At 51.8% G+C, this 23,982-nt stretch overlaps 1 long non-coding RNA gene across 1 annotated transcript in view; it reads left to right on the forward strand.

Annotated features, from left to right (window-relative positions):
* Window positions 1–12,085: 12,085 nt before the first annotated feature.
* Window positions 12,086–23,982, forward strand: part of LOC107183583 — a 27,544-nt gene continuing 15,647 nt past the window's right edge. The window contains exon 1 of the long non-coding RNA XR_001514373.1: window positions 12,086–12,098. This is a non-coding gene — a long non-coding RNA (uncharacterized LOC107183583). The remainder of the gene's footprint in view (window positions 12,099–23,982) is intronic.

Below are 23,982 nucleotides of genomic sequence, written 5' to 3' on the forward strand. Positions count from 1 at the left end.
ACGGCTTAGGCCTGCTCCCAGTGGGCCTAAGCCGTCAGTTGGACATCCCCCGAGGGCTTCTGAACTGCAAGAGGGCACAGGCCAGGCTGAAGGACCCCTCCCCCAGCCAGTGCACAAATCCCGTGCGCCAGGCCTCTAGTTCACTTAATATAAATGCATGTTGCTGTGAAAAAAGCTCCCGGATTTACTGAGTTTCGAGTCCCGCCTGCGGTTGCCTTGGCAGGGCCACGCCGCTCAGCCACAAACCCAGAAGCCGGGCCCATGGCTGGTGAGCGCAGCAGCAGTGGCAGGAGCCTTTCCCACCTCCACAGGAGCACTAAGGATGTCCAACTGACGGCTTAGGCCTGCTCCCAGTGGGCCTAAGCCGTCAGTTGGACATCCCCCGAGGGCTTCTGAACTGCAAGAGGGCACAGGCCAGGCTGAAGGACCCCTCCCCCAGCCAGTGCACAAATCCCGTGCGCCAGGCCTCTAGTTCACTTAATATAAATGCATGTTGCTGTGAAAAAAGCTCCCGGATTTACTGAGTTTCGAGTCCCGCCTGCGGTTGCCTTGGCAGGGCCAGACTGAATGATTCTGTGGGCCTCATACAGCCCGCAGGCCGGACCTTCCCCACCCCTGCCGTGAGGTGACAGCGAACAGCAGTTGGTCCACAATAGCAAAGCGAGGAGGTCAAGTTCGGAGCGGCTGCGGCCGCAGCCTGGTCCCGGGCCAGCCCTTACAGTAGGAGGTGCGCTCCTGCCTGTGAGTCACCACGAGAGGCTGCAGCTCCTACCAGCACTGTAGGCGCTGAGATCCGGTTTTGCGCTCAGGCCGTGGGAGCAGAGACGAACACGGGAAAGAGAGCCGTGCAGCTGGGAAACCAATTCCCGGCTGCACAGAGCCTCCGGCCAAGTCTGCTCCCTCCGGACCGGGGAGGCCCGCAAGCACGCGTGCTCTGTCCTGCAAGCTCACTCCTCCCGCCTCGCGGATCACTGCCCGCCCCGCCCCGCCTACAACGATACGAGGCTCCCACTCCGTTTTGTAACATGAAGCATGACCAAAACATGTCATTGGACATGCAGCTCAGAAATTTCCTTGCAGCCCTGGCCGGTGTGGCTCAGGTGGTTGGAGTGTCATCCCAGGCATCGACTCCCAGTCGGGGCACATGCCTAGGTTGTGGGTTCAATCCCCAGTTGGGCACATGCAAGAGGTAACCGATCGATGTTTCTCTCTCTTCTTCTAAAAATCAACAAACATATCCTCGGATGAGGATTAAGAAAAATTCATTTTAGAGCATTTCTTTTATCCTTTTCTGAACACTGCACACTCAGCAATTGTGAGACTCCGGATATAGACTGTGTCCGTGCCCACTAGTGGGGGGCAGCCTTGCACACATAACACCACGCGGCCTCGTCATCTGTGCGACTGAAGGAAACGCAGACCTCGGTAGATGCCAGGAACGGAGAGGACTCATCAGCCCACAAGATCGCAGACCCACACTCACCTGCTTGATTTTAAGAGCTCGGGAACAGCCAGGGAACCCTGGGATTTCCTGGAAAACCCCTTGAATTCCAGCAGGAGCCCTGAGATCAGCTGTTGGAACAGTGTGTGCCTTTCAGGAACTATGGTTTCGCCTTCAGTGCTTACAATGAAAGTAATTTCTGGACCAGGCAATATGTTCTCTACATCAGCCGCGTGCGAAAGCCATTTTTCTGGGCACAGATGTTCCGGCCGCATCCCTCCTACCAGCATGAACTCCGGTGGCCCGCCCAGTCTGCCAGCGCACCTCTCCGCCCAGCAGGCTCTTCCTTGAGATGGTGGTTATCAACAACTGGCAGTGGGCGTTGCTCCGTAAAGAATGCTCTTCTTGTAGGGAATAAGAGCAAAATTCATAATCCAGTCCAGGAAAAGCATCCAGACTAGTGTGGGTGCTAAAAAAATAGTAATTTTCCTCCCACCTTCTAATTTCTTCGAGCTGAGCTAATAATCATATTCACAGAGACAGAGTAACGGGAGAAAATAACGTTCTCATGCATGCACAGGAGGAACTCTCATAGGCACGAAAATTCCAAGCACCGTGCGGCAGCCCTGGGTACATGTGACATTTTGGACAAAGTGAAAAGGGGTCTTAGATTTAAGAAGTGAGAATGGCCTGGCCGGTGTGGCTCAGTGGTTGAGTGGCAACCTATAAACCTGGAATTCATGGTGAGATTCCCGGTCAGGGCACGTGCCCGGTTGTAGGCTCAATCCCCAGTGGGGGGCGTGCAGGAGGCAGCCAATCGATGATTCTCATCATTGATGTTTCTATCTCTCTCCCTGTTCCTTCTTCTCTGAAATCAATACAAATATATTGTTTTAAAAAATCGATGTCCTAACAGGGCAGCTTCAGGGTGGCCAAACTTTGGTACCTTTACTAGTTACTCCGAGGTATAAGTAACACGATTCTGATTCTTTTTATCCAGTCGGATTTGATCGGCCTGCGGCCCTTCAGCATCACTCTGGCCCCGTGGCCTCCTCGGCCTGTGCGTGTACTGCAGTGAAGGCCAGGGAGTTATGCGGAGCAGGGACTAGTTTTCAGTGGCCGAGGGAACGTGCAAAGTTAGGACTACCTCACACAAGAATCACATATATGGATCAACATAAACTGATGAACAAAAACAGATCCAGAGACAGAGAAGCATCAATCAGATGGTCAAACCTCAGAGGGAAGGTAGGGGAGGGTGGGGCAAGGGGCAGAGATCAACCAAAGGACTTCTATGAACGCATATGAGCATAACCAGTGGTCACAAGACACCAGGGGGGTGAGGGCATGAGTGGGAGGGTGGGAGGGCAATGAGGGGATAAGGACACATATGTAATACTTTAATCAATAAAGAAATTAAAAAAAAGAATCATATATATGACAACCTCAACGAATTGGAACCCTGCTGGGAGGAAGGGAAAACCGAAAGACATTTCAACAGTTGAAATAGAAGTGACAAAGCGAATGCACCACATGTCACTTCCACGGGGAAGCAGACATGGAAGCAAGCGTGACTCTCGGAGAGGAAAGAGCGCTACGAGTGCCGAGCAAGCCCGTGCGGAGGCCAGAGACCTCACCCTCCCGCTCTGCCCAACAGAAAAGCCCGGCACGTAGTAGGCCCTCAGCACTCATTCCCTGGCGAGCGAGGGACAACAGCTGTTCTGCACGATGACCGAGCCCTCAGTACTCGCATGGCATTTCGTGGCGTCTTGCACCACGTCACAGCTTTTCCCAAAAGCTCTCTGTAAGATAAGTCCCTTATCTGATGATGCAAACACAGCCCTGGACCTCGGTTCTATTGGTTCTGAGAGGAAATTCAGGCTCCGGGCGACCCTAGGAGACAAGGAACCCTGTTGTGCTGCAGCGGAAATGGCCAGGGGGCGACTCTGAGCACAGGGCAGTGTTGGTCATGCTTCGGCCCGTGGACTGTGTTTACTGCACATATGAATGAAAGAAAACCGTCCCTTTGAGACATGACCTTAGAATCCAAAAACAGGCTGGACGAGGAACGGTCATCTCAAATATGTGGCCACGGAGCCGCTCCCTGCCGCCCAGAACTCACCCTCCCAGCGGCCTTCCCTTTCCTTGTGGGCAACCCCATCCTCAGGTCCCCCAGGCCCAAACCCCGGGCACCATCGCTCTCCCCCCGCCCCACAGCAGGTCACAGCAAGTCCTCTGGCTCCTCCTTCAAAAGCGTTCTGGAGCCCACTGCGTCCCAGCACCCTCCGTCCTCAGTACCACCACCTGCTGCCCGGAACATCGCACGGCTCTTCGGCCGCCCCAGCTCTGCGGCCTCCCTGAGCCAGGTCTCCACACGCGGTCCCTCCTGGGAGGAAGAGCCCAGGCCAGCCGTGGGCAAACTACGGCCCGCGGGAAATGAATAAACTAAAAAAAAAAAGACCGTACCCTTTTATGTAATGATGTTTACTTTGAATTTATATTAGTTCACACAAACACTCCATCCATGCTTTTGTTCCGGCCTCCGGTCCAGTTTAAGAACCCATTGTGGCCCTCGAGTCAAAAAGTTTGCCCACCCCGGCCCAGGCCCTCCCTTTCTCTCCTTCCTCCCCTCCCGCTCACTCTGCGGCCGCCAGCCTCCTCACCCGTCCTGCTCGCACTGCTGTTCCCTCCGACTGGAATGTTCTTCCAACTTCCCTCCAGGGGGATCCTCCCCGGGACTGAGACCTCCTCCAGCACAGCTCCTGGCTCAGGGGTTCTCACAGCCACGTGGGGCACCAGGCCACACCGGTGTTATCATTCCCCCGGACCAGTGATGGGAACGGGGCTCCAGCTGTTAACGCAGCGGTTCTCAACCTTGGCTGCACATTAGAATCACCTGGGGATCTTTTTAAAATGCTGATTTCTGGGCCTCATCCTCCAGAAATTCTGTCTCTTTGTTATGGGGTGGGGCCAAAACATTAGTCACAAAGAAACAGAATTTCCGGAGGATGAGGCCCAGAAACCAGGATTTTTAAAAGATTCCCTGTGGTTCCAATGTGCAGCCACCGTTGAGAACCACGGCGTTAACGGATAGGGTGCGACTGCACACACCTGAGAGGAGGGCTGAGCTCAGGGCCCGAGGTGTCACAGGTTTTCCACGCCACAGTCACCCTTTCGCAAAGCCAATCCACCTTGTGGCACTCGCTTTGCCAAAGGGTGAGTGTGCCGTGGAAAACCTGTGACACCTGGCCTGCGGCTGTTCCCAGGAACGCACGGTTCCCGTTCACTCTACACCCCGGGTCCCAGGGAGATCAGCCGCACTGCCCTCTCTCACCCGTCTCCTTCCTTCGGGCACCGGGTACGGACAGGAGGGCGTAGGAGCCCCTGCGCTGGGGTGAGGACTTTACAGGATGAGGCACAAGTGAACGAAAGATGTCAGTGCTCCAGAGCCCCGGGGTCTGCCGCCCCAAAGCTGCCTTTTGGGGTCTGATTTTTAAAAAGTGACCTTTAGAGAGAGAGAGGAAAGGAGAGTGAGACAGAGAGAGAGAAACATCAATGTGAGAGAGAAACATCGATGGCCTGCCTCCTGCCCAAACCCCAGGCATGTGCCCTGACTCAGAATCGAACCGGCAACCTTGGGGTGCATGGGATGGCACCTAACCCACTGAGCCACACTGGCCAGGGCTGGGATATGACTTTTAAGCTGGTTATTAAGAAACAAAAGACTCAGAAAGAAGCCTTAGAGACGAAGAGGGAAAGGCCTGCCCCAGGAAGGAAAGCTGAGGGCGTCCGCCTCATTGGCCGAACTTCCCCTGACGCTCGGGCCTGCTGACTAGATGGCCGTCTGCCTGTTCTGTTGCCTGGCAGACACTTACCTGCCAGCTGTGCCCTGCTCTTCCTCAACGACCAGTAGCCCCCACCCTCACTGCTGAAACCTGAGACCCGTCCGCTCCCCCTTCTCCTTTGTCCACCATGGCTTACAGGCCCAGGGCTGCCACTGTCTTAGGGATTTTCATGCTTCTGTGAACTCCCCATGCACGGGCATTAAACCTGTATTTTCTCCTGTTGATCTAACTTCAGTTTCTCAGCTCAGCCAGGCGAACTCGGAAGGTGGGAGGGAAAGTATTATTTTTTAGCTCCACGGTGCTTAGTGAGTAAATTCCTAGAGGAACCAATCAATCAGATTCTACGTAAACACTCACCAGGCTGGCGATGGCCGAGCGAAGGACTTCCCAGCTCGACCTGAGAGTTTTCAAGGAAAGGGAGGATGCAGCGTGACAGGAGCGAGCAGGCGGAACCCCGCCTTTCATCGGCCTGGGCCAGCCCCTTTGTTCTCCTAAACCACTGGTTCTCAACCTTGGCTGCACATTAGAATCACCTGGGAATCTTTTTAAAATCCTGATTGCTGGGCCTCATCCTCTGGAAATTCTGTTTCTTTGTTGTGGGTTGGGGCCACATTAGTCACAAAGAAACAATTTCCGGAGGATGAGGCCCAGAAACCAGGATTTTAAAAAGATTCCCAGGAGATTCTAATGTGCAGCCCAACATGCTGTTTTTATTTAACCAGTTAGTCACAGGTTAAGCGAAGCAACTAAAAGACACACGACCCAAGGAGCGATCCGCACACAGGTGCTGATCACCAGGGAGATAGACATCAACGAATCCCAAAAGACGAAAACGTAGGAGAATGAAATCATCCAAAAAATAAAAATGGCCACTTCAGTGTGACTTTTACCCAACAAGTTAACCTCACAATGAATGTGAAGGAAATACACATCTCTGAGGAAGAGCAACACTCACAAACTGGTAAACAGATCACCGCGTTTGCAAATATACTCCCTGCGTGTGCGTGTGGGTGCGGGGCGCGCGTGGGTGCCGGGGCGCTGGGCCTGCAGCCTCAGTTATCCTTATCGTAACCTTAGGGATTCAGAGGTGCTGTCCGGGGTTCGGGGGTACAGTCGGTCCCAGGCACTGCACGGCCCCACCTGGCGTTCTGATGCTAGAAAGGTCTAGAGTCCTCTGAAAGCACAGCCCTGTCTAAAGCACCTCTTCTCTCGAACAAAGGAGCAGCCATTCCCAAAGGCGTCTAACCTGAAAGACCAGATTCCCTAATGAGCAGCCACCCGGAGGCTGCCCCAGCCCCCTCCCCTGGGTTAACCCCTTCCTCCCCTCCCTCGGGCCCCAGATGCCACCTCCAAACACCAGGAAGGTTATTTGCATCTTAAGAATCTCTCTCTGGTGAGAAGCCTCATGGCTGACCCCTTCCCCTTGTCGGTATGCATAGCCTTCCTAAACATCCACCATCGTCCGCCCGTGGAGCCCCCAACACGAGGCTGCAGGAGTAACGAGGGCGAACCACCCATCATTACACAGTTAGGTATTACTCTTTCTAATCCAGGCACCTTTTTGGATAAAAAAGAAAAATGAAATTAGCCATCCTGGCCGTTTTTCAAACTGCATCAGCATGAAATTGGGTCCACAGGCAATCTATACCGGATGCCTCTTCAGTGACCGAACGGCTCGCTATCACGGATTGAACTCCACACACTGTCACCAGCCAGTGAGACATGAAGCTCCCGCAGGCCTCTGATCTTTTTAAAAGCCAGTCGTTAGGTTCTGGGGCCTTGTGCGTCTTCCTCACCCCACTGAGCACAGGCAGTAGCAATTAGCAGGCTCTTTCTCCTCTTGGGTTTAAGGTATGCAGATTTATTTAATGTATTACATATGAAAAGTTTTAGTTATTAAAAATCCTGTGATCGCCCTGGCCGGTGTGGCTCAGTTGGTTGGGTGTCATCCCGTACAGCGAACGGTTGCCGGTTCATCCCCTGTCAGGGCACACGCCTGGGTTTCCCGGAGTGTTCGGGCGGCAACCGATCAATGTTTCCCTCTCCCATCGACGTTTCTCTTTCTCTCTCTCCCTTCCTCTCTCTCACAGCAATAATAATGAAAATTTAAGCATACATCTTTTATTAAAAACTAATAAAGAAAATGCCAATGGGAGTGAAGGTTTTCCTCCCCTATCAGAGCTAGATACACCTTCTTCCTCTTCTTTTTTTTCTGCCTATGAAGTTAGGAAAGATTAAGCCCACGCGCACATACACACACAGAAGACAAACACGCATTGATGGTGAGGGTATGGGGGAGGGAATGTTCCACTGGCAAACAGTGTTGGTAAAGGTGTGAATGCAGAGAACTGTTTGGAAGATAAAGGAGCAATTAGTATCCGAGGACTTCGTGGATTGTTCCCTTGGACCTGGCAATTCTGTGCGGATCGGGAGAGTCTAAGGAAGTCATTAGCGATGCACAAAAGTTTGGGGAGCAGGATGGTCATTTCTAGTGGCGAATGTGGAATCGGCCGTGGGAAACTAAAAGCTGAATTGGGTTTCCGGGTGACGAAGGTCGGGGAAGCAGGTGGCAGAGTATGTCTTTCTTGCTCCGGGGCAGCTGCGTACAGTGATGTCACATCGGGTACGTGATCTGTGTGCAGTGACGTCACACCGGGCGTGTGATCTGAGCCCCGGATCCTGCAGAAACCGAGATGAGTTTAACAAACTACAGACGATCTACCAATGAAATGTCTAAAACTCAAGAACTGCACTAAACATTTTTGCTAAGAGTCTAAAATTCCTTTGAATTTCTCATTTTCCCGTGTGAGGACTCTACCACAAATGGCAATGTGTTACCAATGATTTTAACATTCTTCCATTCTTCCACTCACCAGTGGACACGGCAATAACAAAAACAAAACCTTCCTAAAGTCCATTCTCACATGAAGTCGCTGGGGTCCGCACAGCGGTGGCCTCGTGGGGTGGACACATTGCTCAGTGCGCATGGGCGGTCCCGTCCGGTGCTCCCAGGGAATTTCCAGCCCCGATCCTCACACCGTCACCCAGCGGGCACTGTTCTGTCCCCGAAAGTACAAACAAGTAAACTGAGGCACAGGTTGCTTAAGGAATTTGCCCAGGTGCCCCGCCCGGAACTGGCAAGGCCGGAGCTGGAACCGGCAGGCAGCTTTCAGATGCCTCCTGCTGCTAAACGCGCGGTCAGGTTCCCATGCGGACACGGAAACTACGGAACCTCCATGAACACTGGAGACGCGCTGACTGGGCTTGGGTCCATGGGAGCGGGGGAGGAGGGGAGAGGTCATTACAAGGCTCACGAGGAGGCCATGATTGGGTTTGGGGTCCATGGGAGCGGGGGAAGGAGGGGAGAGGTCATTACAAGGCTCACGAGGAGGCCATGATTGGGTTTGGGGTCCATGGGAGCGGGGGAAGGAGGGGAGAGGTCATTACAAGGCTCACGAGGAGGCCATGATTGGGTTTGGGGTCCATGGGAGCGGGGGAAGGAGGGGAGAGGTCATTACAAGGCTCACGAGGAGGCCATGATTGGGTTTGGGGTCAGTCGGAGCAGGGGAAAGAGGGGGTGATGATTGGGGTTTGGGGGGAGCCGGGGAGGGGTCAGGCTGGCGAAGAACATTGGAGGCCAAGTGCACAGTCAGGTCGGAAGGGCAGACGGAGGAGCACCTGCTTGTCCCCGAGGCTGGAGAGGGCGAGGGGGAGGGTGGGCCGGAATGAGGAGGCAAGGCTCCGTGCTCGCTCGCCCTCACCCTTACTGCGGGGCTGACTTAGCTTTTTTTTTTTCTTTTCTTCCCGTGAGAAATGAAGAAGCGAGGGGGCTGCGTGGCAGATGACGTGACCAGGTTGTTTCCGAAAGTGCCCTCACTGGGCAGCGGTGGGGGAGGTGATCGGACACCGGAGGGCCCGGGGGTCCAGGAGACCCGCTGGGAGGCAGAGCCGCAGCTGCGGCGGGTGGAGAGGAAGGGGAGAATTCAGGCTCTGCTTGTCAGATGTGAGGGCCGCAGGGAACAGCGATGGAACAGAGCTGCCCAAAGCGAAAGGCCCAACTCGCACGCATGCATTTCAGAGGGAGGTACCCGCCGAGTAAACTGCTTCTCAGCGGACCCCTGACATTCCAAAGCGGGAACCTTACTTTTTCCCTTCCTTCTATCTCCCTCCTTACAACAGCGCCCTGAGTCACAACGGTCCTGTTTTCTCCGGAAAATAAACAACAGAGGGAAGATGAGACGAGTTTCTCCTCCTTCTCTCCATCCTCAGATGCCTCTGAGCTGGGGAAGGACGCTGAGTCCAGGCTGTCCCTGCGAACCCTGTTTTTTAAAACCTAAAAACCGCTTTTAAAGGACAGACCTGATTCTGATTTAGAAACTCAAACACTCTTAAAAAAAAATCTTCATTTCTCCCCTCTATCCTCGAAGTGGCCACTTTAATTTTTTAAAAACACCTAAAGGGATACAATTATACATGTTTGCTCCGGGGCACAATTCAGGGCCAGGCTGGGTGTCTGGGTCCATAGGAAATGTGCCTTTGTGTTCTCTAAGCCACAATTCAGTTCTCACTCGGGCAGCAAGTGGTCAAAATAATTTTCAAAGACATTCTAGTAGGAACAAATAGATACATATTTAAATTAAGTAATAAAAGCCTTAGAAACTACTAAAAACACTAAAAGAAGAAAACGCCCCACAATTATCCCCAAAGAACCGACAGCTGCTTCTGAAAACCCCACACAGAAGGTGCGGATGACAGGCCGGGGGCGTGTCACATCTACTGCTCTCCAGGCCGGACCGGAGGAAACCTCTGTTGGAACCCAGCCCCCTCACCCGTCCGGCCGCCCTGGCCCGGAGCTGGGTCCAGCCTAATTACACCCGGAGAAGACCCTGTCTCTCCTCTCCCAAGACGCCGAGGTAAACCTGGAATTGTAATTTGCTGGGCGGCCTGGACGGAGCGTAGCTTTTGCACCATCCCCTGAAGTAAAAGTTAAGTGTACCAGGGAAAGGCTTTGATGGAAATAATAGACGTCGAAGCAATGACAAAGAAAGCTATTTAAAAAAGAAAAAAACTGTGCATTTGAAGTATTTTGTCTAACCAGTCACATCCCCTTTTAGTAATAACTGCTGTTATGGAGTACCAATGGGAACAAGTAACGGTACATGGGCTTTGAAGTCAGACAGAGCACCACGGCTTAGTAGCTGTGTGACCTTTGGCAAGTTGCTCAACCTCTCTGATACCTCATTTCCTTCATCTGCAAAATGGTGGTAATTATACCTACCTTTTAAAATATGTGTTTATTGATTTCAGAGAGGGAGAGAGAGCTAGATAGATCCATCAATGATGAGAGAGAATCATTGATCGGCTGCCTCCTGCACACCCCTTACTGGAGATCGAGCCCATAGCCGGGGCATGAGCCCTGACCAGGAATCTAACAGTGACCTCCTGGTTCATGGGTCAATGCTCAACCCTGAGCCACACTGGCCGGGCTGTGCCTACTTTTAAGAGATGGCACAAAGACTAGCACAATGTCTGGCACATAATTGGCTCCCATAAATGGTTTGAAGGTTCTCTATCGATTTTGTATTTCTATAAAATCAACTATTAGAGATTTTCCTCCTTTTAGCACTAAGTGAGGCAAAGTAGATGCTTCTCTTTCTGACTGCCCAACCCTACCTCATCTGATCATTTTTATCACAGCAAACACAAAACGAAACACTTGAGTGCTTACTGCATGCAGCCAGCATCATGCGAGGGGCTATTGTCGCTACAAGAGAAGAGAAGGTGGTCTCGGCCACCACAGGTCGCAGTGCAAGCAAGGAGGTGAGACTCAGAGACGAAAGCTACAGAAATATCCGGTCCAGCATGAGCCTGCCTGACACGGGCGAATTGCCACGGTGAGTCACCAGTGGGAAAACTGACGGGTCAGAGCAGGGACTCTCAGCTCCCTGTGGGGAAGGACCCCTTCTGCTTCCATCGCCAGCCCATCAGGAGCCAACATGTGGTCCTACTGTCCGTGACTGTCGCGCAGCTCAAGCTGAGCCCAAACTCATCATGTGCCCACAAGGCTAACTCAGGGGCCACACGCGTGGATGTTGGGGTCCACGCATGTGGATGTGGCTAAACTCCCCAGAGTCTCCAAACACTCACTCTCAACCTCTACTCATCTCGCCGCAGACGTAACAAACAGTGTTTGAGACAGTTTTGAACGAGTCATCAGTGCATTCGTCTCTGAGTCGCCCTGAGCTGGACCAAGGAGCATCCAGAGAGAGCGTGGGGGCGGACAGGCAGGTGTCCGAGCTGGATGAGCCCTGCGCATATTGGAGATATTATTTTTTTAAATATATTTTTATTGATTTCAGAGAGGAAGGGAGAGTGAGAGAGAGAAACATCCATGATGAGAGAGAATCATTGACCGGCTTCCTCCTGCACGCCCCACACTGGGGATCGAACACACAACCTGGGCATGTGCCCTGACGGGAATCGAACCAGGACCAAGCCTTGGTTTATAGGTCAACACTCAACCACTAAGCCATGCCGGCCGGGCGTGGGGAATGCTTTTTATCATAACTGGAACAAATAAGTAGAATTCAGGGCAGGTAATGATATGCCTCGAGACTATCTGCTTTTCACAAAGCGAGGGAACGGCTCTTCCCATAGGGAACTCAAAAACAAGGAAAAGGAGAAGAACTTGGAGTTTTCCAACCTCCCCCGCCCCCACCTGGCTTATCAGCTAAAGGAACAGCATCCAGAAGAGCCCTCCTCGCGAGAACAGTCAATATTCCACGTGTGTGCACACCCCTCAGGGTCCCTTAGTCATCGAGGGAAGGGGACGGCCAGGAGTGCCAGGTTGGGGTGAGGCTCGGCCTGCTGGGAGCTACGCGCTCAGGCTCTGAGCACACAGCCCGGGTCAGACCCTGGCCCTCCAGGTGCACGCTGTGCAACCCGGCTCACCTGCAGAGCGGGGACAACCAGAGCACCCCAAAGGGCTGTGTGAGGACGGGGTGGGCGACACATGTGCATCTCAGGCCCGTGCCTGGCGCGCTGGCCCCCGGGACTATGACTCCTGCCGGGGTCAGGCTCTGCCCCCGCTTTCAGAGGCATCTAGGGCGCTTACCCACTGCTCTGAGCTCGGGCGCTGAGCTGCTGGTCTGCAGGCGCCCTCGGGCAGAGCCAGGCACTGAGAAGTGCTCCCCCTTTGGCCCCTCGTACCAGTCAGTTGCTACTCGCACCCCCTGAAGCCCAGGTCACAGGCGGCATGGCCCATCCGCACGTTGGCTGCAACAACTGGGAACTGGCCCGACCGCAGGGCGTAGAAACCGTCTCCTGTGTTTTGATCAAACGTGGCTCATGGTCTCCACCGAACAAACGAGAGTCAGGGGGCGAGGAGTCCAGGCCGGCCCAGTGGGTGCTGCACGTGGTGGAGTCCACAGGAGGCGGGAGGAAGAGAGAGGACGTGCACCCACACTCTGCAGCCGCGTCCAGCATCTCATTGGTGGTGGCTCTGGCCTCCCTGGACGTGCCAGTTGCAAAGGGAGGTACAAAGACGAGCTTTAAGCTGGATACTCTGCTGATCCAAACAAAATCGGGGTTCCGTGAATAACAGAAGAGGGAAGGGTGATTATTGGGGAGGCACCCAGCAGAGAAGCTTCCACCGCCGCCACGGGGACCCCAGCACCGCCAGGCCTGGCCCAGGCCTGTATACAGTGAGCTCACAGTACATCAGCAACACTGGTGACCCCCTTCCCTGTGGGCAATGCAAGTTGCTTTCTTCTTATGGAAACTCAGACTGGAAATACTTATTTGCCTTATAAGGTTAATGCCATGAAGGATATGTGGAAAGAAACACTGGGAAAATATTTGGGGTAAAAACTTGATCCATGTGGTAAGAGAAAAACAGGGCCTAGTATTCATGAGGGATGTGCTTTCGGGTCATGGGAACCAAACATGTCACATAGGAGAAGCCAGAAATAGAACTATAGCATTTGGCAATGCATATGGGAGGTGGGGCTGCCTTTAGATACGGCTGCCTTTTTCTCTTCTCCGCTTTCTCTCCTCTCAGCAAAAGAGAGACACGTCTCTTCTTTAAAATATATTTTTATTGATTTCAGAGAGAAAGGGAGAGGAAGAGAATCACTGATTGGCTGCCTCCTGCACGCCCCCTCCCCCACTCCCACTGGGGATCGAGCCCACAACCCAGGCATGTGCCCTGACCGGGAATCGAACCCTGACCTCCTGGTTCATAGTCAACGCTCAACCACTGAGCCACCCTGACTGGGCAGGAAGAGAAATGATAAAAATCCTATTTTCCTTACACCCTTGTACCTCGTTAGGTTCTGGGGCCTTCCCAGTCCGTGGCAGGGTGGGCGGGTGCTGCTGTAAACCCCCGTCAAGGGCGTCGGGGCGTGACAGAGAGGAGAGGATGGCCTTGGCCCGCGTGGCACCTCTGCGCCAGTTGGGGTCGTGGAGCAAGGCAACAGAGAAATAAACAAAAGCCCTGGCCCACCATGAACGTATAGCTAAGCGGAGCAACAAATCAATGTTCTCTCTCTCTCTCTTTCTCTCTCTGTCCCCCTCCTTTCTTCTCTCCCTTTCTCGCTCTCTCCAACATCAATCAAACAATAAATGTTGGGGGAAAAGAGAAACAAATTCCTTACTAGTGATCAATGCTGTGAGGTGCTGTGACACTGAACCATGAGACGAGGTCTCATCTACCGCCACCCAGGGATGAGGAGGCCACCATCAGAGCTCAGGGAAGGAGCGCCAGGTGGCCAGAACATCGTGGGCCAGGGGTCCACTTCTCTGATCACCTCTCCTGCTACCTGCCTGCACTCACTGGCCAACCCCACTGTTACCTGAACACTCCAAACACACGCTCGCCTCAGGCCCTTTGAATGAACTAGCCTCCCACACTCTCCTTAAACACTCTTCCCTACATCTTCTTGCTCCCTCCGACTCAGATCTCTGCTCCATAAAGCAAGAGGGAAATGGATGAGGCCACAGTCACGTTCACTCTTGGATGAATTCCACACACATTTATTGAGTGCCAGCTGACGGCCAGGCCCCGTCCTCGCCCTCCCTGGGAATATAATGGTGAGATATAAGGTGAATTTCCTGCTCCCATAGGTCCTACATTCTAGTTGGAGAGATGGTCAGAAAACAAACATAAAATGTCAGGTGGTGGTTCGTGTGAGTGGGTGAGAGTTTTCATTGCAGACACGGTGGTCAGAAGGTGCCTCTCTGAAGAAGTGAGCAGAGAGCTCAGTGCTCTAAGTAAGCCATGGGAAGACAGTGGGGGGAGGGACGAGGCAGAGACACAGCAAACACAGAAGCCCTAAGGCAAAGCTATCTTTCAAAATACCACAAGAAGCTTTCTCAACAAAGCTGTTAAAAATTATATAAATCATCTGAGCTACTGGTGTTGCTCAGCGATTAGAGCATCAGTCTGTAAACCGCAGGGTCGAGGATTCGATTCCTGGTCAAGGGCACGTGCCTGGGTTGTAGGTTTGACCCCCAGCCCCAGTTGGGATGTGTGGGGGGCAACCAATCGATGTGTTTCTCTCCCATCAATGTTTCTCTCTCTATTCTCTTTCTTCCTCTCCAAAAAAATCAATGGGAAAAATATCCTCACTCCTTGGGTAAGGCTTGACAACAACAAAAATTATATTAAAAGTTTGTGTCCTCCAGAAAGATGTGTTCAAGTCCCTGCCCCCAGTGCCTTAAAATGTGATCTTATTTGGAAAAGGGCTCTGGCAGATGTAATTACTGAAGATGAGGTCACACTGGAGGAGGGTGGGCCCTTCATCCACACTTGACGATGGAGCCAAGATTGGAAGATGCAGCTGTGAGTCAGGGAGCACCAGGACTGGCGGCCACAGAGAGACGTGGCGAAGGTGAGGAAGCATCTACCTGGAGCCGTAGGACACATGGCCCCGCGGACACCTGGATTTCAGATTTCTGGCCTCTAGAGCTATGTCACAATAAATGTCTGCTGTGTTAAGCCACCCAGTTTGTGGTCCATTGTCATGGCAACCCTCGGAAACAAAGATGCCTATCAGACAGCCAAGGTCTGAGTCGAGGGCAGAGTTGAGGGCTGAAGACGTACATCTGGAGGTAGGACTATAACACCTTAAGCACACAGACCGAACGTCACTATCCAGCAAAACCCAACAAGGTGCTGCCCGCAGACGGCAGCGGTGGGAGCAACAGGCTGCTGTGTGTTCTAAGACACCCGCACAAAATGAAGAAGAGCAGAGCGGGCCACCGTAGTATTGGGTTATATCGATGCCACAGCAGCAAACAGCAGAGAACATCGCCATGTAATGAGACCATCAGACAATACAAAGGTAACACTTAAGCCATGATCCGATCCTATATAATAAAGAGGTAATATGCAAATTGACTGTCACATCCTCACACAAGATGGCCGCCCCTATGTGGTCACAAGATGGCCAGCAGGGGAGGGCAGTTGGGGTTGACCAGGCCAGCAGGGGAGCAGTTAGGCATCGATCAGGCTGGCAGGGAGTGGTTAGGGGCAAGCAGGCAGGCAGGCAGGCAAGCGGGTAGTAACCAGCAGTCCTGGATTGTGAGAGGGATGTCCGACTGCCGGTTTAGGCCCGATGGCAGTCGGACATCTCCCGAGGGGTCCCAGACTGGAGAGGGTGCAGGCTGGGCTGAGGGATATATTCCCCCCCACCAAGTGCATGAATTTCGTGCACTGGGCCTCTAGTTAATATCATAAAAATGTCTTAAACAGGGGAAATGCAGCAACTAGACATATGTAATCGTTACCAGTCACCTTGTGATATAATTAAACCTCAAAGAGTTAGACAAATAAAGCAGCCCAGGGCGATACAAGTGGGATAGAATTAGCAGGTATAAAAGGAGAAAAGCAGCGCATAAAACAACGAGCTTCCTTTCAGGTACACAGGAATCTCTAATAAAAAGCTGTCAAATTCTAGAACAGAATTTAGTCATATTCTCAGATACAAACCACAACAAAAACAAAAAAGGAACATAAGGAATAGATTACCTTGACATCATTAAAACTTGCAAACTATTCATTTAAGCATAATCCACGGACACAGACAGTAGGGGAGTGAGGGCATGTGCTGGGGGGTGGGAGTGGCTGGGGAGAGGTCAATGGGGGGAAAAGGAGACACATGTAAGACTTTAAGCAATAAAGAATTTTTTAAAAACTTACAAACTATAAAACATAAAGTTCAGAACATGTCAGACCATCATTACAGTAATACGGACAAATGTAAGACCTCAAAGCTATAAAACTGCCTTAAATTTAAAATCATGTCCATGAGCAACATGTGCCCGGAGATGCGTCACCCCCTGATGGCCATGGTGGGCGTGGCTGGTTGGTGAGGCCCAGTGTGTCCTTCCCAGAGCTGAAGCTCGCTTTTTAAAAAATATGTATTTGTATTGATTTCAGAGAGGAAGGAAGAGGGAGAGAGAGAGAAACATCAATGATGAGAGAGAATCACTGATGGGCTGCCTCCTGGGGACCGAGCCCGCCACCCGGGCCTGTGCCCTGACAGGGAATCAAACCGGGACCTCCTGGCTCATAGGTCGACACTCAACCACTGAGCCACGCCGGCCGGGCCCAGCTTTTCATAAAGAAGCTGCTACAGGAACTTCACTCAGTGGTGTGTGTTTTTTCTCTTTCCAAAAAGTCTGTTAAGATGCCCGTTCTTAAAGAAATCTCATTGCATCTAAACTCCAGGTCCAGATTTTTATTCCAGGGGCCTGCCGGTCGCAGTTAAGACTGTGCAGAATCCATTCACCCGCGATGGTCCTCGGGGCGAGCTGGGCGTGGGCGTCTGGCCGCCGCGGGGTTTCCTGCCTCCTCTGTGCGATGAAATCTCTAGTTATGACATTGTTATGTCACCGGGACGCACCGCCCGCCAAGCCGCATCTCAGCCATCTCTGTGGGTTTTCCCGAATTCCCTCCAGCAACGTAAACCCTCCGTGTTCTTGCCAGCTCCCAGGGAAGTCAGCAGGACGACGCAGGAAATATAAAGTGACTAACGGCTCACAGCCCTTCGCGGGGCGTTTTCCAGGGCTGGGCGAAAAGCTCGAGGGGACGGTGGAAACAGTAAACAGTTCACAGCGCGAGGGTCGGTCCTCAGACTCAGGGAGAACCCCGGGTCCTGCCCCGGATGGTCTGAATGTTTCCATTAGAAACATCTCTGGGGGAGAGGGATCTCCATTCTTTTTTTTTTTTTTTTACATATTTTTATTGATTTCAGAGAGGAAGGGAGAGGGAGAGAGAGATAGAAACATCAACAATGAGAGAGAATCGTTGATCGGCTGCCTCCTGCACGCTGGCTCCCCTTCCCCACTGGGGATTTAGCTCGCACCCTGGGCCTGTGCCCTGACCGGATCCGTGACCTCCTGGTTCATAGGTCGGTGCTCAGTCACTGAGCCACGCCGGCCGGGTCCATTCTATCTTAGGGGCCGTGATTAAACACCATCAGACCTGCGCGTCAGCAAAGGCCACTTGAAACGTTTCATAGGCAAACAGTCGCCTTCCTCTATTAAACATAATAAACTCAGGGTCATCTGAAATCAAGAGCTGTTAAAAGGAACGCAGGCTTTTCTATGCAAACTGAACAAGCCACAGTCATTCGAGACAGCATTATTACGCCTCCACGAAAACAGAAAACCAAAGTAAGTGCTCATCGGATGTCCCGGTGCAGATGGGGACTGTCGAGAGATGACCACGCGTGGACAGGGCTGAGCTGTGTGACGAGCCCAGGGAGCCCAGGGAGCCCAGGAGAGAGCCGGTTCTCAGGGAAGCGTGGGACTCGAACGATCCAGGTCCAAGGTCACCCTCGAGCGCCTGGACACAGAACAGCCAGAGGCCAGAAAGCACACGTGACCTGCTTGGGACGCACTAAAAAGAGACGTTGCACAGCGAGGAAAACAGAAGTTTCCTGGCCAGGATCCTTTGCTTCTGGAATTCCCTCTGTTTTAGGCATAACAGGAATCAAACATTCAGCAAAAACCTCACTTTTCTAATGCGCTTGTTTTCTCGTAGATGTTTCTGTGGTGGTTGAGTTCTGTCATTAATTTCAATAATAGCGTGTGAATGTCCCCAAAATAGCAAAGTTTTAAAAGTTAAATAAGTGCACGCTCTCTCTCCCTCTCTCTTTTATATATAAATCTTTTTAAAAAGCATACTTGTGCCCGGCCAGTGTGGCTCAGGGGTTGAGCGCTGACCTATGAACCAGGAGGTCACGGTTCAATTCCCAGCCAGGGCACATGCCCAGGTTGCAGGCTCCATCCCCAGGGTGGGGCGTGCCGGGGGCAGCCGATCAATGATTCTCTCTCATCACTGATGTTTTTATCTCTCTTCCTTTCTGAAATTAATTTTTAAAAATGTAGGCAACACACATGGATCTGGAGTAGATACAGTTCACGCCTTAGATAGACAAGGAACCGTTCACCCGCCCCCCAGGCGTCGGGCTGTGTCTCTGTAAACTGCCAGCTTCCCTGAGGGCATCCATCTTCCATCCATTTCCCTGACGTTCTCTCCTTTCAAATAAGCAGCGGGAGCCTCCTGTGGCCCGTCCACCCCGCCAGTAACAGGAAGAGGCAGGAAACCAGGACGGTAAAACCCTGCTGGGAGCCGTGTCCTCGGGGCCCTGACCCGGCTCACGGACTCCGGACTGTTCAGCCCTGCTCTCGCCCACCCCCGGCACACACGGCGGCGCCAGATGGAAACTCCACTGACTAAATTAAAACACGCTAATTGGGCATCGAGTTTCTCCCGAAAATGTTCCTTCCCAGCATCACAGATGAGGTATCGTGTGGGTGTCGGATGTACGACTAAGAGGAAATTCGTTCTTTCTGTCCAAATAAATCATTCCGATTCCCTTTACTGAACTCTCTCATTGGCTCCTGGAAGTGATCAAATGGAGGATGTGGGGAGTTTAACTGCTCAGACGCTCAAAAGGCTTATTCAGTGACGGGAACAAGCAGAGTCAAACCCGGCCGCCCCGTCACCCCTCGATAAGTTGTGCTTCTCTGCAAATCCAGCCCCCGAAACCGGAGGCGCCATGTGGGTCCAGACACGCACAGACGCCCTTACCTCCAGCTACAAGCACTTTTTTTCCTTGCAGCTCACACAATGTTAATGCTTTCAAGACCTGATCTGAAGGCTTTCTGCTCTAACATTAACTCCTCGCTTGCAGCGTCACCAGAAACACACTCTCTGAATTTAGCCGGGCGGCTCGGGAATTCCCATCAGCGGATCATCCAGGTCCATGAACTGCAACGCGTGCGACAGTTCCCTGGCGATTGTCCGGTTTTTGGTTTTTTTGTGTGTGTTTTTTTAAAAAAATATTTTATTGATTTTTTACAGAGAGGAAGGGAGAGGGATAGAGAGTTAGAAACATCGATGAGAGAGAAACATTGATCAGCTGCCTTCTGCACACTCCCTACTGGGTATGTGCCTGCAACCCAGGTACATGCCCTTGACCGGAATCGAACCTGGGACCCTTGAGTCTGCAGGCCGACGCTCTGTCCATTGAGCCAAACCGGTTAGGGCGCTATTGTCCGGTTTTGATGATAATTCAGAGGTACCTGGAGCCTCTGCATTTTGTCCAGCAGGAGCTGACCTGGCCTGAAGGCTACGGACGATGTGCCTGTAGCCAGCGGAGGGAGGCTCTGTGTGCCCCAGGTCAAGGCCACATCCACCGTGACGGAGCCCGCTCGTAGCGCGCCCCTTGCGTGGGAGATGAGGAAAGCGGCGCCTTAGCTCTAGGCTCTTCCTCCTCAGAACCAGAAACATCATAAGAAGAATATTAAATAAATCCCAGCACAGGGCACGGCACAAAACGCCTGACCGGCATGCCTGTAACCTGTCAACGTCGCCAAAAACAAGAACGTGAGAAAGTGGGGCAGCGGGGAAGTACTAAGGAGAGATGGCGGCCGTGCTGCGTGGGTCCCGGGTGGGCTCCCGGAACACGCAAAGGGCGCCAGGGAGGAAAGCCGGATGTGATAATAAACAGGCACGTACCTGGTTTACACACTCACTATACTGGGCTCTTTATTGTCGTTTTATAGTGTATTCTTCCCACTCATTAAAAAAGCCCTGCTGAAAAACGGTGTGCCCGCATGCAGCTCAGACTCACATGTCTCTAGATTGTGTCTTGTCTCTCGTGTTTGATTTATTCTCATGTTGTTTGGTGCCGTGACATCCGGGCAGGCGTGTGGCCTAAGAGCAACAGCCTCAGCCTGTGGTGGGCTGTACCGTCTGCGTCTGTGTCAGTGTCAGTGTCAGTGTCCGTGTCTGTGTCAGTGTCTGTCAGGGTCTGTGTCAGTGTCAGTGTCAGGGTCAGGGTCTGTGTCAGTGTCAGTGTCAGTGTCAGTGTCTGTGTCAGTGTCAGTGTCAGGGTCAGGGTCTGTGTCAGTGTCAGTGTCAGGGTCAGGGTCTGTGTCAGTGTCAGTGTCAGGGTCAGGGTCTGTGTCAGTGTCAGTGTCAGGGTCAGGGTCTGTGTCAGTGTCAGTGTCAGGGTCAGGGTCTGTGTCAGTGTCAGTGTCAGGGTCAGGGTCTGTGTCAGTGTCAGTGTCAGGGTCAGGGTCTGTGTCAGTGTCAGTGTCAGGGTCAGGGTCTGTGTCAGTGTCAGTGTCAGGGTCAGGGTCTGTGTCAGTGTCAGTGTCAGGGTCAGGGTCTGTGTCAGTGTCAGTGTCAGGGTCAGGGTCTGTGTCAGTGTCAGTGTCAGGGTCAGGGTCTGTGTCAGTGTCAGTGTCAGGGTCAGGGTCTGTGTCAGTGTCAGTGTCAGGGTCAGGGTCTGTGTCAGTGTCAGTGTCAGGGTCAGGGTCTGTGTCAGTGTCAGTGTCAGGGTCAGGGTCTGTGTCAGTGTCAGTGTCAGGGTCAGGGTCTGTGTCAGTGTCAGTGTCAGGGTCAGGGTCTGTGTCAGTGTCAGTGTCAGGGTCAGGGTCTGTGTCAGTGTCAGTGTCAGGGTCAGGGTCTGTGTCAGTGTCAGTGTCAGGGTCAGGGTCTGTGTCAGTGTCAGTGTCAGGGTCAGGGTCTGTGTCAGTGTCAGTGTCAGGGTCAGGGTCTGTGTCAGTGTCAGTGTCAGGGTCAGGGTCTGTGTCAGTGTCAGTGTCAGGGTCAGGGTCTGTGTCAGTGTCAGTGTCAGGGTCAGGGTCTGTGTCAGTGTCAGTGTCAGGGTCAGGGTCTGTGTCAGTGTCAGTGTCAGGGTCAGGGTCTGTGTCAGTGTCAGTGTCAGGGTCAGGGTCTGTGTCAGTGTCAGTGTCAGGGTCAGGGTCTGTGTCAGTGTCAGTGTCAGGGTCAGGGTCTGTGTCAGTGTCAGTGTCAGGGTCAGGGTCTGTGTCAGTGTCAGTGTCAGGGTCAGGGTCTGTGTCAGTGTCAGTGTCAGGGTCAGGGTCTGTGTCAGTGTCAGTGTCAGGGTCAGGGTCTGTGTCAGTGTCAGTGTCAGGGTCAGGGTCTGTGTCAGTGTCAGTGTCAGGGTCAGGGTCTGTGTCAGTGTCAGTGTCAGGGTCAGGGTCTGTGTCAGTGTCAGTGTCAGGGTCAGTGTCAGTGTCTGTGTCAGTGTCTGTCAGTGCGTGCTGATGCTCACACACAGCATGATCGCCCAACGGCGCGCTTCTCAGAAGGCATCCCTGTCTTAAGGGGACATGGCCGTACTTGCTTGTTTATACCTTGGCTGTGGTGGGAAGGAAAATATTTCCCCTGAGAATTCACAGGTTCGTCCTCGTGCAGGTCAGAACCCTCGTTGTCTGTGCGGCGGCCCCAAAATTCTCAGCCAAATAGTCCATTTATTCAAGCGATCCTGGCTCAACCATGCGTCTAAGGTGTCTGATATAAACAAACACAGTGTTGGAATTCCCACAGATAAGGTTCCAATGAATATAAGCTTTGAATCAAAAAGCCCAAAATGCATGAGGAAACAAGTTGCTAAAAGTAAGACTAAGCAGAAAAAAAACTAACAGTGGTAGATCCAGCAAAGACTGCAGATGTTGGAATTATTAGATACCAAATATAAAACATTAAGTTTACTAAAACTGAAGAAATAAAAGAAAATATTAGATAACGAAAAAGAAGCTAGCAAAAATGACCAAGGATATGGGAAATAAAGCCAAACACATTATCTAAACATGACAAATATAATCATCAATATTATAAAGCCGATTAAGGTTAAGTAGCAGATATAGCTAAAGAGAGTAACAACAAATTGGAAGGTAGATTTGAAGAAATCACACATAATCCAGCTCAGAGACAGAAACAGAAAATACAAAAGAGCTAGACCCAAGGACAGAGAAAGGTCTGTTACTCATGTAATCGAAGTTATAGAAGGGGAAAAAACAATGGATAGGAAGCAGTGGAAATCATGCCTAACCATGTTCCAGAACGGATGAAATACAGTAGTTCTCAGATATAGATGGAACTACTTCCAAGGCCTGGCTGTAAATAAACGCTAATGCACCAACAAAGAGAAAGACTTTCAAGACGGGGAGAAAAGACGGCACCTACGGGAATGGACTGTTAGACTGCAAACTAACTTGTCATTCAGTTACAATAACATCGGAAGACCAGGGAATGAAAAAACACTTCCAAAATTCTGAGGAAACAATTGTCAGCTTAAGAGTTATATATATTTACATGAAGTTATCTTTCAAGAAGGAGGGTGAAAAAAAGACATTTTCAAGCCAAAGGGTTTTTAACCAGCAAATCATCCCTAAATGAACTTTGGGAAGAAATACACCGTAGAAAGAAAACTGACCCTACCATAATATCTGAGGGGTAAGAAGGAAAGGCGGTTAAGTCTGAATAAATGTTGACTGTCTAGATGAACAACAATGATAATGTCCAATTAGGGGTGCTCAAGAGAGATTAAAATGCTAAACAGGAACGTGAAAACTGGGCGGCAGTCGTGTGAGTTAACATGTGTAAAGCGTTCCTCGTACTTTCTCAGGAGGGCAGAGATATCCGCTTTAGACTTTGCTGTGTTCAGTGTGGATTTCACAGCCTCTAGATAACCACTGAGAAAGAAAACTAGAGGTCGGCCCAGGCCTACCCTGGGCCTGCATCCCAGCTCAACTTCTGCCCAATCTGCGTCCTCCACTCCCTTCCACGGGCCCGCAGGCACGCTAATCACTGCCGCCCCCGCCACGCCTGCTTCCCAAGGGAGTCACTGCAACCACTGCCCGAAGGAGAGGCCCGGGTAACAAACCGAACACGTGGCACAAAGGTCGGAGAGAAGGCAGATGCTGGCGCCATGCGCATAGAGCAGCGGTTCTCAACCTGTGGGTCCTGACCCCTTTGGGGGTCGAATGACCCTTTCACAGGGGTCGCCTAAGACCATCGGAAAACACACATATAATCACATATTGTTTTTGTGATGAATCACTATGCTTTCATTATGTTCAATTTGTAACAGTGAAATTGGGGGTCACCACAACATGAGGAACTGTATTAAAGGGGTCGCGGCATTAGGAAGGTTGAGAACCACTGGTCTAGATCCTGTTTGTTGCTATTACTAATAGATATACAGCCCTCTGCATTTTCACATTCCCACTGAAGTATTGTTTGTTGAATGAGTTATTGCTGCATATGAGAGTATATTATATGTTATGGAGAAGACAAAGAAATATAAAAGATGGCCTCTGCTTTAAGATGCCTATGATCTAATTGGGAAAATAAGACATAATTATGTA

The sequence above is a fragment of the Myotis davidii genome, unplaced genomic scaffold (assembly GCF_000327345.1).
Source record: "Myotis davidii unplaced genomic scaffold, ASM32734v1 scaffold299, whole genome shotgun sequence".
Lineage (NCBI taxonomy): Eukaryota > Metazoa > Chordata > Mammalia > Chiroptera > Vespertilionidae > Myotis > Myotis davidii.